This window comes from Trachypithecus francoisi, unplaced genomic scaffold (genome assembly GCF_009764315.1).
Source record: "Trachypithecus francoisi isolate TF-2019V2 unplaced genomic scaffold, Tfra_2.0 Lachesis_group10, whole genome shotgun sequence".
In the NCBI taxonomy this organism is placed as follows: Eukaryota; Metazoa; Chordata; class Mammalia; order Primates; family Cercopithecidae; genus Trachypithecus; species Trachypithecus francoisi.
Genome location: NW_022681455.1, coordinates 130,285,967 through 130,302,509, shown reverse-complemented (window position 1 = coordinate 130,302,509; position 16,543 = coordinate 130,285,967). Strand labels below are relative to the sequence as shown.

The 16,543-nt window shown below is 48.0% G+C and overlaps 1 protein-coding gene and 1 non-coding gene across 5 annotated transcripts in view; one reads left to right on the top strand and one right to left on the bottom strand.

The window, feature by feature from the left end:
• The window catches only part of LOC117088237 (ankyrin repeat domain-containing protein 11-like), a 188,318-nt gene that overhangs the window by 42,210 nt on the left and 129,565 nt on the right, over window positions 1-16,543 (top strand). The gene's annotated exons all lie outside the window — the stretch shown is intronic.
• LOC117088846 lies at window positions 12,325-12,431 on the bottom strand. Its single transcript, XR_004439371.1, has one exon. It is a non-coding gene; the product is annotated as a U6 spliceosomal RNA (small nuclear RNA).

Here is a 16,543-nt window from a genome sequence, read left to right as displayed (position 1 = left end):
ATGAGCTATTTGATACCAGAGGTTAAATTTTGAACGTCTGGACACGTTTTAAAGATTTCTTAGGATTTTATTGCGGATTGTACCCTAAACTTTAGGTCTTAGATTACAAAAGTACAATTATACAGATAGTTGACTTTTCTTTCCAGTTTTTAAGATTCATTGAAATACTTTTTCCATCATAAATTGATGCATTTTAAGTATGCAGTTCAGTGACTTTTAGTTAAGTTTAGTTAAGTTTGCTTACTAAAAGTGATTTGTGAGATGGGCCGGGTGCAGTGGCCCTCCCAGCACTTTGGGAGGCTGAGGCGTGCAGATCACGTGAGGTCAGGAGTTTGAGACCAGCCTGGCCAACATTGCGAAACTTTGTCTTTACTAAAAATACAAAAGTTAACCAGGCTTGATGGCGTGTGCCTTTAGTAATCTTAGCTACTTGGGAGACTGGGGTGTGAGGATTGCTTGAAAACTCGGGAGGCGGAGTCTGCAGTGAGCTATCACACAACTGCACTTCTGCCTGGGCAACAGAGTGAGACTTTGTCTCAAAAACAAAAAAGAAAACGTTATTTGTGAAACCATCACCATAATACAATTTTAGAAAAATGTCACTTCAGTAAGATCCCTCCTGTCAATTTACAGTTAATCTGTTCACACCCCAGGCAACCACTAATCTACTATCTGTCTATTGATTTGTCTTTACAGATAATTAACTTTTAAAACAGAAACCCGAAATGCCCTTCAAACTATCAGCACTTGACCCACTCGTTAGGCTAGTCTGCAGAGGTGTAGTTTGGATTCTGACGTAGGCCAGGCATTGGCAAACTTTTTCTACAGAGGACCAAGTAGTAAAGAACTTTGCCAGCCATAGGTCTCTCTGTTGAAACTACTTAACTTTGCCATTGAAGCATGAGTATGCCTGTGTGTGGCTGTGTTCCAATAAAACTAAAACTTTACAGAAACAGTGCTTTGCTCACCCGTGATCACCTCCATCTAGGCCATAACTCTTAGCTGGGTGATGAGCCAGCTAGTCTTCCCTTGGAAACCAGGATTGGGCCACATGGTCATTTACATTTTCATTAGTCATTTTTATGGCTGATGGAAGGCATATTTAGTTTCTGTGTGATATTAAATTGAGCAGAAGAGAATTTAGAATGTCTTGACAGGCTGGGCATGGTGGCTCACCCCTGTAATCCCGCCACTTTTGGAGGCTGGGGTGGGAGGATTGCTTGAGGCCAGGAATTAGAGACTAGTCTGGGCACCATAGTGAAACCATAGTGAGTCTCTGTAAAATAGAATGTTTTGAGAATCTGGAGAAAATAGGAGTTTAGGAATGTATGCATAGCGAAAGAGAGTTTGGGAATGATAATCACAAGAAAGGCTTAGAGCTTAGTGGGATTGTCAGCCTTTGTCTGCAATCAGTACTAAAACACAGTGGGTATAGGAGTTAAAACGAACTTTACACTTGCAGCTATTTGTTCAGGGTCACAGGAAAGTCCTAACTACTTGTACACCATCGGAGGTGAGGCACAAGTTTTGTCCTTAGGGCCCATTAGGGTGGTGGTGTCACGGTAAAAGCTGTTCTTCCAGCCAGGTATACTTAGTTGTATTCTTGCATTCTGAGTCTTATGTTTTTGTTTGCTTTTTTACAAAATGGGGTGAATGTCTTAGGTACTTGAATTTAAGAGAGTAGAAAGAATTGGTGACCTATCTTCAGGCAGCAGTCGGCTCCCCACTCTGAGCCAGCTCTACGCTCAGGTCTTGATTCGGGTGTGGAGGTTAAGAGGAAGTCCGGGTCAGAGTCAGAATCACATACTCTCATCGCTCAGGTTCTTCCCTGCAGCATGGAGGGGAGTGTGACACATTCAGTAACACAGTTGTTTGCAGATCCTGAAGTCACTGGGTCTCTTGAGAAACTGAGGTGAAAGAATGCCTTTTCCTGTTGTGAGATAAAGCACTCCTCGGTGCTTAGGCAGGGCTCCCCAGTGCTCAGGCAGGGCTCCCCAGTGCTCAGGCAGGGCTCCCTAATGCTCAGGCAGGCTCCCTAATGCTCAGGCAGGGCTCCCCTTGCTTAGGCAGGGCTCCCTAATGCTCAGGCAGGCTCCCCAGTGCTCAGGCAGGGCTCCCCTTGCTTAGGCAGGGCTCCCTAATGCTCAGGCAGGGCTCCCCAGTGCTCAGGCAGGGCTCCCCTTGCTTAGGCAGGGCTCCCTAATGCTCAGGCAGGGCTCCCCAGTGCTCAGGCAGGGCTCCCCTTGCTTAGGCAGGGCTCCCTAATGCTCAGGCAGGGCTCTCTCCGGCTGCTCAGTGAAGCAGGAGGAGCTGGGACTTGTAGCCAGTACTGCATTCTTTAGTGTGGCTTTGCCTGTCTGTGACTTTGATCATGTCGCCTGCTTTCTGTTGCCAAGATGTGAGCACCTTACCTAGCTCACCAGGTTGGTATGCACACTTCTTTTCTTTTTTTTGAGATAGAGTTTGGATCTTGTTTCCCAGTCTGGAGTACAATGATGCAATCTCGGCTCACTACAACCTCCACCTTCCAGGTTCAAGTGATTCTCCTGCCTCAGCCTCCTCAGTAGCTGGGATTACAGGCATGCGCCACCATGCCTGGGTAAATTTGTATTTTTATTAGAGATGGGGTTTCTCCATGTTGATCAGGCTGGTCTCTAACTCTCGACCTCAGGTGATCTGCCTGCCTTGGCCTCCCAAAGTACTCGGATTACAGGCGTGAGCCACCAAGCCTGGCATGCACACTCCCTTTCTAAGTATAGAAGAATGTGGAAGGTGTGTGTGGGTATAATTAAAAAAAAAAAAAAAAAAACACACATTTTCAAAGATCCTAGTTTAAATTTGCCCCATTATAGTTGCCTTCTCTCTCCATGTCTGTGTTTCTTTTTTTCTGAGACAGGGTCTCATTCTGTCACCCAGGATGGAATGCAGTGGTGGGATCACGGCTCACTGTAGCCTTGACCTCCCCAGCTCAAGTGATCCTCCCACCTCAGCCTCCAAGTAGCTGGGGCTACAGGCGTGCACCACCGTTCCTCATGCCTGCAAATTGTTTTGTTTTTGTTTTTGTAGAGACTGGGTTTCACTGTGTTGATTTGGCAGGTCTTAAATTCCTGGGCTCAAGCAGTCCTCCAGCATCAGCCTCCCAACATGCTGGGATTACTTACAGGTGTGAGCTACCACACCTGGCCCATTTCTGTGTTTCTATTCTTGCATTTTCTTTTTCATTTGTGATTTGAAGTGGCAAAGAATAAAAGAAGCTGCTTTATGATGGTTGATAGCTGCTACCAAGAACTAAATAAAATGGTGATATGGGCAAGTAAAACATGAACAGATGGCATGTTAGGTCTGGGGTGTGGAGTTTTGCTCGTACTCATAGAGTGAGCCAGAGGTGGGTGGGGATGGAAAGAGCTCTCCGGCCCTGCCCGCACGCTGGGACTCACGTGTGCTCTGGTTGGTGGGGCGGTGCTGGTGAATGTTTTTCTAGGACTGCTAGTCCAGCACAGTCTCGTCTTGGACTTTGATAATGATTTTAGGGTACTGTAAGGCCTCAGAAGCAGTTTAACTTTACTTTTAAATGTTAAATTCATTAAATTTGTGCAATTAAATGCCTACTTTTAATTCGGCATATTTGAAGATTATTTGGAAGGTATTATTGTGCTTATGTCATTTATAAAATACTTCAATTTTTAGCTTCAACTTTTGGTTTGAGAATTTTAGTAATACAGTAGTAAGGCTAATTTAAGAAAAAAGAAAATGGAGATTTGTGTTGAGATGCTGTAGTAGGTTTGCTTTGGCCAAGGCTTTGAGTACTTTGGTGTGATTTGGAACTCATGGTGTGAATTCTAACAGATCAGGGAAAAGTTTTTCTTGAGCAGTAATATAACTTGTCCTTTCAATTCAGATTTTCAGGAAAAGGTTTCATCATTGGACTGTTTTTGCTCGTTTTACAGTTGAGACTTTTTCTTTGTGTATGATATGGGAATAGTTTGCACATATATTCTCCCTAACTAAAAACATCACCTGTCCGGCTTATTGAATTCCTGTGCCCACTGTCGTCAAGGTACCCACTGTCGTCAAGGTACCCACTGTCAGCAGCGTACCCACTGTCGGCAAGGTACACATTGTCTGCAAGGGTGCATGTGACAAAGTCATCCCTGCTTCAGTGAGCCCCAGGCTCAGTCAGAGAATAGATGGCCCAACTCTCCAAGGACTTCCTCAGCAGGTATGCACCCTGCCCCGTGTTGGGGCCTTAGAGAGGAACCGGCTCCGTTCCTGTGGAGATGGACTGGACAGGTCCCTGTTAGAAGAGCTTGGGAAGGACTAGAGCAAGGCAAGTGCAGGCTAGAAGAGAGCCAGGCGCCGTGGCTCACACCTGTAATCCCAGCACTTTGGGAGGCCAAGGTGGGCGGGATCATCTGAGGTCAGGAGTTAGAGACCAGCCTGACCAGTATGGTGAAACCCCATCTCTACTAAAAATATAAAAATGAGCCAGGTGTGGTGGCGGGCGCCTGTAGTCCTAGCTGCTTGGGAGGCTGAGACAGGAGAATTGCTTGAACCTGGGAGGTGGTGGTTGCAGTGAGCTGAGGTTGTGCCAGTGCTCTCCAACCTGGGTGACAGAGCAAGACTTTGTCTCCATAAAAAAAAAAGAGAGAGAGAGAAAGTTACTGTATTTTAGGAAAATATTAGATAAATGCTGGTACATGTAATGAACACATGATGATGGCAAAAACTGGGGAATATGATACTTAAATGAGTGAATCTAGCAAACATTGGCTGGAGGAACTTCTGGGTGGGGCAGAGGGACAACAGCAGAATGGATCTTGCCAGATTTTTTGTTTTTTGTTTTTTGTTTTTTGTTTTTTTTGAAACCTAAGGGAATAGAATAGAGAACATCAGGCAGGGTGAGGTAGCTCATGCATGTAATTCCAGTACTTTGAGAGGCCGAGGCAGGAGGCTTGAGCCCAGGAGTTCTATCTAGGCCAGCCTAGGCAACATAGTGAAATGCCCATCTCTCCGAAAAATTTAGAAAAACTAGCTGACCATGGTGGTGCGTGCCTGTAGTCCCAGTTACTCGGGAGGCTGAGGCAGGAGGATCACTTTGAGCCCAGGAAGTTGAGGCTGCAGTGAGCTATGATCATGCCACTACACTCCAGCCTGGATGACAGACCAAGACCCTGTCTGTAAGAAAAGAAAAACCAGTGTGTCCATGTAGTATAAGGTAATATTATTTCTGTAAAGTTTCATTTTGCTTGGGTGTGGCATGGTCTCGGCCCAGGCATAGGTTTTGTTTTTTGAGACGGAGTCTCGCTCTGCCGCTCAGGCTGGAGGTGCAGTGGTGCAATCTCGGCTCACTGCAAGCTCCGTCTCCCAGTTCACGCCATTCTCCTGCCTCAGCCTCCTGAGTAGCTGGGACTACAGGTGCCCACCACCACGCCCGGCTAATTTTTTGTATTTTTTTTTTTTAGTAGAGATGGGGTTTAACCTTGTTAGCCAGGATGGTCTTGATCTCCTGACCTCGTGATCTGCCCGCCTTGGCCTCCCAAAGTTTTGGGATTACAGACGTGAGCCACCGTGTCTGGCCCAGGTTTTGTTTTTAATCGTGGATTATACTCAGAAATGTGTGAGAGCTTCTGGCCTGAATCAGCTTGAAGGCCCTGTTTACCCCTTGAGAGCATGGTTGGTTTGATTTTTGTAACAAATATCTGTTGAACGGTGACTGTGTGCCAAGGCCCTCGCCTAGGATACTGGGGTAGAGAGACAAATGAGGCACTCAAGCCTTGAGGAACTCGAGGAACTCTTTGCCTGATATGAGAAAACCGTTTCTATAAAGCAGTTATTAGGATCTTTTTCATTGATTCCAAGGTGCGCAGTTTTTTTTTACAGCTCTGAAGTGAGGATATCTGTGGACAGGCAACTTTTTTTTTTTTGAGACAGAATCTCACTCTGTTGCCCAGGCTGGAGTGCAGTGGTACAGTCACTGCTTACTGCAGTCTCCACCTCCTGGGCTCAAGCAATCCTTCTGCCTCAGCCTTCTGAGTAGCTGGGGCTTCAGGTAGGCACCACCACACCTGGCTAATTTTTAAAATTTTTGTAACGATGGGGTCTGGCCATGTTGCCTAGGCTGGTCTCGAACTACTGAGCTTAAGACAGACGGTATTTGTAATGTCGTCGTAATTTCTTGCAAGTGGGCGGACCTAGTCATTGCTGTTCAAACTGTCACCATCTCACTTGAGTTATATATGTTGTTACTATATATGATACTAAAAATGTTAAGTGTAGTTGATGTTAGAATGTCTTTAGATTCAGCCTTAGAAATGGAAAGTTCTTTTGTGTGCAGAAAGCAAGCAGTAGCCGCAGAGCAGAAGGCTGGCTCATGTCAGTATGTCAGTGAGGTGCGAGGTCGCCACTGGTCAGATGACTCCAGTTCATCATTTCTTGCAGAGCAGTAACTAAGCACTCCTTGGACCAAGGAGGGGTGGTGAAAAGATGTGGCTCTGCTCACCTGTGAGCTGAGGAGTGCCTGTCCTGCTCCACACCTGCCCTCAGACCAGCAAAGCAGAGGCTCACGCAGGAGGCAGCTGTCTGGAGGGCGAGGTAGCGTTTGGCAGTTTTTGTTTGTTTGTTTGTTTGTTTGTTTTTTGAGACGGAGTCTCGCTCTGTTGCCCAGGCTGGAGTGCAGTGGTGCCACTTCGGCTCACTGCAAGCTCTGTCTCCTGGGTTCAAGTCATTCTCCTGCCTCAGCCTCCCAAGTAGCTGGGATCACAGGCACCTTTTTTCTTTTTCTTTTTTTTTTTTTTATAGAAGCAAAACGGATGGAATCATCGGATAGATGACTTGATACATTGGGGGGAAATGCCACGTAAGTGCGTAGTGGTGACCCTAGGAACATGTGACACCTTAGCCCAGTGGCCTTCCTCCTGCCTTCCAAGGAGAGGGCTCTTGACTTGGGTTCTGCAGGATGAGGTAGGAGTTGACCAGATGCACAGAAGAGTGGTTGGTTCTGGAAAGAATCAAACGCTGGTTGGTGTGGCCAGGATGGAGGCAGTGTGGCTGGGACCTGTTGGAGGGAGGGTGGGGTCCACAAAGATCTGTGGGGCCCTGAGGATTATAGAAAGGAACTGAAGGTGAATTTCAGAGGAATTTTTGTAGTATGTGTTAGTTGGTATGTATTAGGATTTTTTTTTTTTTTTTTTTTAGATGGAGTCTTGCTCTGTCGTCTAGGCTGGCATGCAGTGGCACGATCTCAGCTCACTGCAACCTCCAACTCCCAGGTTCAAGCAGTTCTCCTGCCTCAGCCTCCCCAGTAGCTGAGACCACAGTTGCTTGCCACCATGCCTGGCTAATTTTTCTATTTTTAGTAGAGACGGGGTTTCGCCATGTTGTCTAGTCTGGTCTTGAACTCCTGACCTCAGGTGATCCGCCTGCCTGGGTCTCCCTATGTGTTGGAATTAGAGGCATGAGTCACAGCATCCAGCCTGTATTAGGATATTCTGTGTTTAAAAAAATACAAAAGTTATTTTGTAGCAAACGTTGCAGAAAGTAAAGCTTAGTAGAGATGAGTGGCAAGGCTCCCATAGTAGACAGGAAAGGATGGGATTTTTGGAAGGATTGGCCACGGGCAGGCAGAATCCTGGTTCCTCCAGAGAAAAGGTGCAGGTGTGGAGGTGGCATTTGTGGCAGCTGAGGGCCTGCATGCTTGGATGCAGTGTTCTTAGGGCCAAAGGTGGCTGTTTAGGAGGAGTGAGAACAGGTAGAGTGTGGACACTTAAAGCACAGGGCCAAGCGTGGAGCGCTGTCGTAGGATTGTGGACCACAGCAGGGATGTGGGTGCACGGACGGGCATCATGAGGACCCTCTGACTCGTAGGATTGTGGATGATAGAGGGGAGTGTGGGTGCACGAATGGGGATCACGAGGACCCTCTGACTCGTAGGATGGTGGACCACAGCAGGGATGTGGCTGCATGGATGGGGATCATGAAGACCCTTTGACTTGGGTGTCAGCTTTGTGGTTACCACAGTCTAGATCGTGCTATGTGATGTTTCTTTGGCACCTCAGGCCCCCTTGTTGAGGTTCAGCAATATCTGATGCAGAGACAAGGGTGTTGGGGTGTTTGTGATAAGGCGCTGGATAGGGAAGACCGGGAGGCATCTAGGGACCACTGTCTTTAGGAGTTTAATGAGGGCAAGGAAGTGGGTAGTAGGAGACAGGGCAGCAATAGGGATTACACTTTTGGCAATCATGGCTTGCAAATATGCACTGGAGATGAGGAGGCCACTGGTGTTGGACGTGGAGCTTTGTGGTTGGAACGATGGGTGTGCCCTTTGTGTGGGGGTCACACAGGCACGTGCTCGGTGGCTCTCATGTAGTGTCTTTGTAGGGTGGGGGGGTGGCAGGCATTCAGTTGGTGGCAGGTTGTGTTGGGTCCTTTCCAAGCTTTGCTTCATTCAGGCTTTAAGCAGGCCCTGGCCCCTGAGTGAGGTGTGTGGTGCAGAGTGGAGGAGGAGAGAAGCGGATGCTCGAGGTGTGAGCGGGAGGCTGTGTGTGAGAAGGGCCGCTGGGTGCTCACTGGCCAGGGAGCTGCTTGCTGGTCGTGGCTGTGGCCAGTGCCACTGTCATTGTGTGCCCAGGGTCCTGCCCCAAGGATCTCAGGGCTTCACCTCACAGCCCTCAATGGCCTGGCAGCCAGAATTGAGTCTGTGGGGTTGTTTTTTGTTTTTGTTTTTGTGTTTTTTTGAGACAAGGTCTCGCTGTCACCCAGGCTGGAGTGCAGTGGCATAATCACAGCTCTGCCTGCTGAGCTCAAATGATCTTTCCTCCTTAGCCTCCCTGTTAGCTGAGAGTACAGATGCGTGCCACTACACCCAGATAATTGTTGTATTTTTTGTAGAGATGGGGTTTTGCCATGTTGCCCAGGCTGGTCTCGAACTCCAGGGCTCAAGCGATCTGCCTCTCTGGGCCTCCCAAAGTGCTGGGATTATGGGTGTGAGCCACTGCACCTAGCCATCTTAGTGTGAAACTCCGTTTAGATGCAGATATCACAGAAGCTTTAGAAGAACCTCACCTGTTTTCATATTGGAAGCTTTTTTTCTTGTTCTCGACACTCTGCATCCCAGTAGCTCATTCATTGAAAACACACCCAGTTAGGGACTGATCAAGGATTTTCTACCCACTGCCTTCATGAAATGCAATTAGAAGTCCTTTTTAAACAGTTTTTCTTTTTCTTTTCTTTTCTTTTTTTTTTCTTTAAAGACAGTGGTTCTAAGTGTGGATCCGTCTGAAGAACAAAGCAAAGCATCATATTCTGTTAGACAGGAACATATACTAAGCTTTTTTTTTTTTTTTTTAAACCAAATCTGTTTTTTTTTTTTTTTTTAAACTTTTTTTTTTGAGACGGAGTTTCGCTCTTGTTGCCCAGGCCGGAGTGCAGTGGCACGATCTCCACTCACCACAATGTCTGCCTCTTGGGTTCAAGTGATTCTCCTGGCTCAGCCTCTCGAGTAGCTGGGATTACAGGCATGCACCACCATACCTGGCTAATTTTGTATCTTTGGTAGAGATGGGGTTTCTCTATGTGGGTCAGGCTGGTCTCGAACTCCCAACCTCGGGTGATCCGCCCGCCTTGTCCTCCCAAAGTGCTGGTACTATGGACGTGAGCCACAGTGCCCAGCCTCAAAATCTTTTTTTTTTTTTTATACAATTATTTCCTGATTTTATTGAAGGGAATGTTGAGGTATCAGAGTAAGAATTCAGATGTCAGGTAGGGCATTGTCCCTGTGCTTGTGATGATTGATTGCTGTCTTTGTTTCCAGCTTTGGAGCAGCCTGAGCATTTGGAGAAGGACAGGTCATCCCCAGCCTCTGTGGGTCAACGGTTGGGGCTGGGGCATTGGTCCCAGGTGTGTTTGCAGGTTGTGGTGGAGGAGGATAGTGATGTCCATGAGGGGTGTGATGTTGCTTCAGGGACAGCATCTTATGCCCCAAGGAGACAACCTCTTAGCTTACCTGAACCTCAGAGAGGCTGAATTTGCTCAGCCAGTGGTTTGAACCAGCTGAGCAGTGGTTGAACTAGGGTTGGACCTATATATATTAGTTAAAGAAAACAGCTCACTTCCCTTCACTTACTAATACATTGGTTAATGCCATGTCCATACAGCCTGTTTCACTTTTGTAGACAAGCCACATGGATAAGGGCTTAGCTTTCTGGGAAGAAATCAGCCGTTAACATTTGCCTCCTCTGAGCTGGGCCTACTGTGGAGAGATGGGGAGTTCAGTTGGTGAGTGCCTGGGCACCCTCACCCAAGGGGCCAGCAGACCTGGATGCTGAGCCTCCAGGTGGGTGGTGCAGGGCAGGTGCTGAATGGGTCTATGTGGTAGGTCTGCGGGGTGGCAGTGTGCCGCTGTCCGGTGGGAGCCTGCCTGCTCATGTGCTGATGTCCTCTGAGGAGGTCTGCGGGGGCGGCAGTGTGCCGCTGTCCGGTGGGAGCCTGCCTGCTCCTGTGCTGATGTCCTCTGAGGTCTCTGCTTCTTTCTTTAGGTGGTGGTTCCCTGAGCTTAAGCCCCTCATGCATATCTCACACTGCAGGGTTACTTGGTTGTGGCATCATAGTTGATCTTTATTTGGTAGAATTCCTCTTTGTTTTACATTTTATTTATTTATAACAGAGACGGGATCTGGCTATGTTATCCAGCCTGGCCTTGAACTCATGGGCCCAAGCCATCCTCCCAAAGTGCTGGGATTACAGGCATCAGCCACCATGCCTGGAGTAGAATTTCTATAAGTAGTCTTGCATGCTGATAGACCCTGAGAGGGCTCATGCTCATGATAGCTTTTCTTTTCTTGCTTTTGGAGAAGAAACAGTGGGGAAAGTTTGATGATTAGATTTCAGGTGAAATCAAAGTCCAGGGCTGGACTAGCTCCAGGGTAACGCGGATGGCGAACCCTACCCTGCACAACCGCCCCTCCCCAACATGCCCCGTCCCCCGCAAAAGTAGACCATTGGCACTTTCTGGAGCCCAAAGAAAATGTTTAGTACTCACTTGCTCTTCCCAGCAAGTCTGCCATGCGCAAGGAGTTGCAGTGAGTGGCAGCCTGTTCAGAGTTATAGTTCAGGGAGGACGCGTTGCTACCGCGGGCTTTGGGCAGGAGCTTTGATCTGGCGGAGACAGTCTTCTGCTCACTGCATTTCCAGCTGGAAGGGCATACACAGTGTTGTTTCTTCTGCTTGTAATTTTAAAACTTGCGTATCATTAGCTGCCTGTTTTGAGTCTTACTAGTATTTTATGCAGGAACACACAAATTTTAACTACCTTTTTTGTAAAACACCAAAGTGAGTTGTTACTTATTTCAGATTTGAACTTTTCATTAACCTTTGTCCCAGCCTTGGTGAGTTTCAACATACTATGGAAACTGTGTTCTTGGTTTGCAGAGTCTTTGCCTCCCTGTCCAGCCTGACAGGCCGCTTTGTCTCTGCACAACTCTCCTTCGGTGTTGACGCCAGCCCGGCCCGGCAGCTGTAGTTGGCACAGGCTTTGTTGGCACTGTCCTCCAAGACAAGCCTCTGCCCTTCCAGCAGGCCTGCTCTGCACTCACGGGCTGTGCTCCACCTTCCTGTGCAGATCTGTTTCTTTTTTTTTTTCTTTTTTCTTTTTTTTTTTCTGAGACGGAGTCTGGCTCTGTCGCCCAGGCTGGAGTACAGTAGCATGATCTTGGCTCACTGCAAACTCCACTTCCCAGGTTCATGCCATTCTCCTGCCTCAGCCTCCCGAGTGGCTGGGACTACAGGCGCCCACCACCACGCCCAGCTAATTTTTTGTATTTTTGGTAGAGACGGGGTTTCACCGTGTTAGCCAGGATGGTCTCGATCTCCTGACCTCGTGATCCGCCCGCCTCAGCCTCCCAAAGTGCTGGGATTACAGGCGTGAGCCACCGCACCCAGCCACGGATCTGTTTCTTAATGTGTCTTGGTCATAGGTCGTCACTATTCACCCCTATTCGATTCATCCAGCTTGTATATCTTTACATGTAAAAAAAGGGGTGTTCCCGCTCTTAAGAATTGCATTTGTCTTGCTTGCAAAAACTGGTCGAAAAGGCTTAACAGGTCTGGTAGCCTTCTGGGTGCGGAGGGTATTGCCTAAAGAATTTTACATGCGTGGCAGGCAGCTGGTAGGTGTGTGTCTGGCATCCTTCCCCGTGGGTGGTGCTGACACTTGGGGTGCAGGGTGGTGCTTGCTGTGGGAATGGACACACCCTTTGTATCTCTTGTCTCTTACTGACTGGAAGGCGTCTGATGCCTTGCAGTGCAGGTCCCAATTTGTGGGTGTGTTTTTAAAGTATGGAGTGCTTCACAGATTTGCGTGTCATCATTGCACAGGAGCTGTGCTCATCTTCTCTGTGTTGTTCGAATGTTTAGTACATGGGCGGGCCAAAGCGAGCCATGCTTGCCTTGACTGTGAACAAGTTCGATTTGAAATGCTTCACATTCAAGGCCGGGTGCGGCGCTTGCACCTGTAATCCCAGCAATTTGGAGGCTAAGGCGTGCAGATCACTTGAGGTAAGGGTGAAACCCTGTCTATACTGAAAATATAAAAGTTAGCTGGACGTGGTGACACATGCCTGTAATCCAGGCTACTTGGGGGGCTGAGGCAGGAGAATTGCTTGGGCCTGGGAGACAGAGGTCACACTGAGCCAAGATTGCACCACCGCAGCCCAGTCTGGATGACAGAGCGAGATTCTGTCTCAAAAAAAGAAGAAGAAAAAAATGAAATACTTCATTTGAAAAATTTCCTGGCTAGAGGAAAAATCCTTGCTTATATCTGTAATGAAAGAGGCAGAGCCTGGGTGCTGTGGTGAGGTGTTCAGTGATAGTGTCGGGGCCTATGGGAAGTGGTGGCTGGCTTGTGCTGTAAGGGGCAGGAGCACTGGAAACTTGCCAGGCCGTGATGGGGTTGGAGTGAGAATGGGGCACACACCTTCCTGCCACTGGGGAGCAGGGGAAACAGCAGAAACTTGCTATGAGTGTCTGGGGTCCAGCAACATTCCTGGTGGGTGATGGGGAGGAAAGGACTAACCGCATCAGCACCTGGCCTTTGTGGGACACAGGCCTCCTCCCTGGAGTTTCAGCTTCATCTGGAAATGAGTCTTCGATGCGTAAAACCATTCCTGAATGATACCGTCCAGCTGGTGGAAACTTAGATTTGTTTTGACCTAAAATCTAGAGGTATTGAGAGAGAAACAGAGGCCAACAGCGTGTGGGGGAAGCTGTGCATAAAGGAGTGTTTGTGGGATTGCCTTTACTCAGGATCCAGTTCAAGCCAAAATGGAGGAAGAGTCTTGATCTCTACAAACAGGTGATTTCTGAGACAGATTCCAAAGCATTTTCTAGAGAAGCTCTACTGCCTCCCTCCATCAAATTCAAAACATTGTTTCTGATAATGTTTTGAGAGTGTAGAGTTAGAGTGTAGAATATGGAAATGAAATCCTTAGTGAGGAAAGCGTTGACATGACCCGGCATGTTCGCCAAAGCACTGGCACCGGTGCACGGTGCGTCGGCAGCCGGGGTGTCCTCCCTCTGCTGAGCCTCCTTCTGAGCCCTGCCGCCTTTCCCTTGGCCCTCGGTGCACTGCATCTGTGTGCCATATGCTTACTGTGCATAGACCTTCTTCATGCTGATGATTCATGTTTATTACTTTTAAAAAGTTTATTTCTTGGATCTTAGTCACAGCTAACCTTGATTTTGCTTTTTAGTACAAGGAGTTTTAATTTCTAGATCAGATTTGAGTTTGAACTGAGGTCTGGTGACTTTGGGAAAGGTCTTTGCATGGATGATGGGGAAGTCGCCTTTTAGGTGAGTGCCGTAGTTGACTGTCACCTTGCCATCACAGAGAGATACCTGCTTGTGGCTGTGGTTCAGTTATGGAGGGTATGTTTAATTTTTTAAGAATCAGGTTTGCGGATTTTTTGTTTTTTAGACGGAGTCTCGCTGTGTCGCCCAGGCTGGAGTGCAATGGTGCGATCTCGGCTCACTGCAAACTCCGCCTTCCAGGTTCACGCCATTCTCCTGCCTTAGCTTCCTGAGTAGCTGGGACTACAGGCGCCCGCCACCATGACTGGATAATTTTTTGTATTTTTAGTAGAGGCAGAATTTCACCGTGTTAGTCAGGATGGTCTCGATCTCCTAACCTCATGATCCGCCTGCCTCAACCTCCCAAAGTGCTGGGATGACAGGCGTGAGCCACTGCGCCTGGCCAGGTTTGCATATCTTTTAATGATTCTTTTTCTGAAGTTTTTTCCTGACTGCATTTGTTGCTGGGTGATGGAATATATTCTGACATTGGATGTGCAAGATCTTAAAGCATCTGCGTAATGGAGTCTGTGTAGGAGAGCCTGTGTCGAGAAGTTCTGCAGCCTCTTCAGAATGAAAATTCATGTAAATATTTTAGAACTGTACTCCAGAGGCTTTTAGCACAGGCATAGCGAGGAAACTTTTTTTTTTGAGACGGAGTCTCACTCTGTTCCCCGAGCTGGAGTGCAGTGGCACGATCTCGGCTCACTGCAAGCTCCGCCTCCCGGGTTCACGCCATTCTCCTGCCTCAGCCTGCCGAGTAGCCGGGACAACAGGCGTCCACCACCATGCCCGGCTAATTTTTGTATTTTTAGTAGAGACGGGGTTTCACTGTGTTAGCCAGGATGGTCTTGATTCCTGACCTCGTGATCCATTCGCGTCGGCCTCCCAAAGTGCTGGGATTACGGATGTGAGCCACCGTGCCTGGCCGCAAGGAAACTTACTTTTTGTAAACTGCAGTGCGCACTCTCTTTCTGTTTTGACTGTGACACACACAGCCACACCAGGATTCGTGCACACTCAAGCATTGCCACAGAGCCACAGATGTGCCTGTTGATGCCACATGGATTTATTTTCTGTCCTGGCAGGCTTAGAGGCAGGCGGCCCCCTTTCTGTAGCCCCTTGCTGGGTGGTGCCTGGGTGTCCTCTGGCTTCTCCAGGGCTCTGCCCACGTTGCTGTGAGTTGGATTTTTTGGGGCCCTTAGTTTGTGCTTGATGTTTTCTTTTGCTTTCTTCCTTTCCCTCTTCCCTCCTCCTCCCCCTGCTTTTGAGACAGGGTTTTGCCATGTCATCCAGGCTGGAGTGCAGTGGTACTCGCAGCCTGGTGCTCACAGCTCACTGCAGTGTTGACCTCCTGGTCTCAAGCAGTTCTCCCACCTCAGCCTCCTGAGTAGCTGGGACCATAAGTGCATACCACCATGCCCAGCTACGTTTTTATTCTGTTTTTATTGTTATAAAGATGAGGTTTCACTATGTTGCTCAGGCTGGTCTGGAACTTCTGGCCTCAAGTGATCCTCCCACCTCAGCCTTCCAGAGTTCTGGGATTACAGGGATTACAGGTGTGAGCCACCACACTGGCCCTAGACATTTTCTGCTGGTCTGCTTTTCCTAGTTCCACTGTTATTTTATCCCTCCTCCCCAGGGATCATGTACATTTTACATGAATATATTGATAAAATGTTCGTTTTTAATCGCAGCACACTGAATTCTTTCAGAGGAAGCCTCCTGATGTGAACTGCCATTGTCCCCTTGAGGACTAGGGCAGCAGGAGGGGGCAGGGAAATGGCTGAGGGCGAGCACTGGGGTGGAGGTTCTGTGCTTTAGACCTCAGTCCTGAAGGGCTGTGATTTCCTCTGAGTCTCTGATTCTTTGTCAGATTCCTCATGAGAGCCAGGTCAGAGATCATGGAGTTAAGGTAGTGGGCTGCCGCTCGGCCCCCACACCTGTGAGAGGCACAGGCCTCCTGCTGTGGGTGTGTGCAATAGAGCTGGAGTCCTTGACTTCTCCGGAGGCCGCCTGTCAGTCTAGGTCAACTGCACTGTGGGTAGTGTTAGAGTTGAGCTTACAACTGGCTCTGTTGGTGATCATTGGGAATGAAAACCTTCACAGAGTTCTGAGGTGTGCAGAGCTGTGTGAGAACCCCTTTGGCGTTGTGTGTGAGTGGTGCAGATGAAGAATAGAACAAGCTTTTCTTTGCTGATTGTATGGTTGTGTTCGCAACCTCGATTGCTGAGGCGCTGTGGTGTTTCAGCTTCATCCTAAACATCACATTGCATTTTAGGTGGATTTCTCACCCTTGTCCCTGGATCACTGTTTGACATGGAGAACTTTGACTAAATGTGTATACAGATAGTCCCTGACATAACGATGGTTCGACTTAGGATTTTTCACTTTACACTGGGTTTATTGGGAGATAACCCCATTGCAAGTCAAGGAACATTTGATTTTATCTCCTTAGAAGAAAAACATTAATTTAGTGTTGTCTGCTTTTAAATTTTTATATATTCAGAGGTCCTGTATATTTGTGCTTAGGATTTAGTTGTCACTGGAAAACAGCATTTTCCAAAAGAGTTTTCTGTTTACTGAAAACAGTGGGATTTCCTTGAACCTTCAGTGCTGCAGGTAGGAAAGAAGACGCTGACTGGGACTGTGCATGCACGTGCATTTGAACAGTGTGTTACGCGGAGGGAGTTTCCCATTGTGA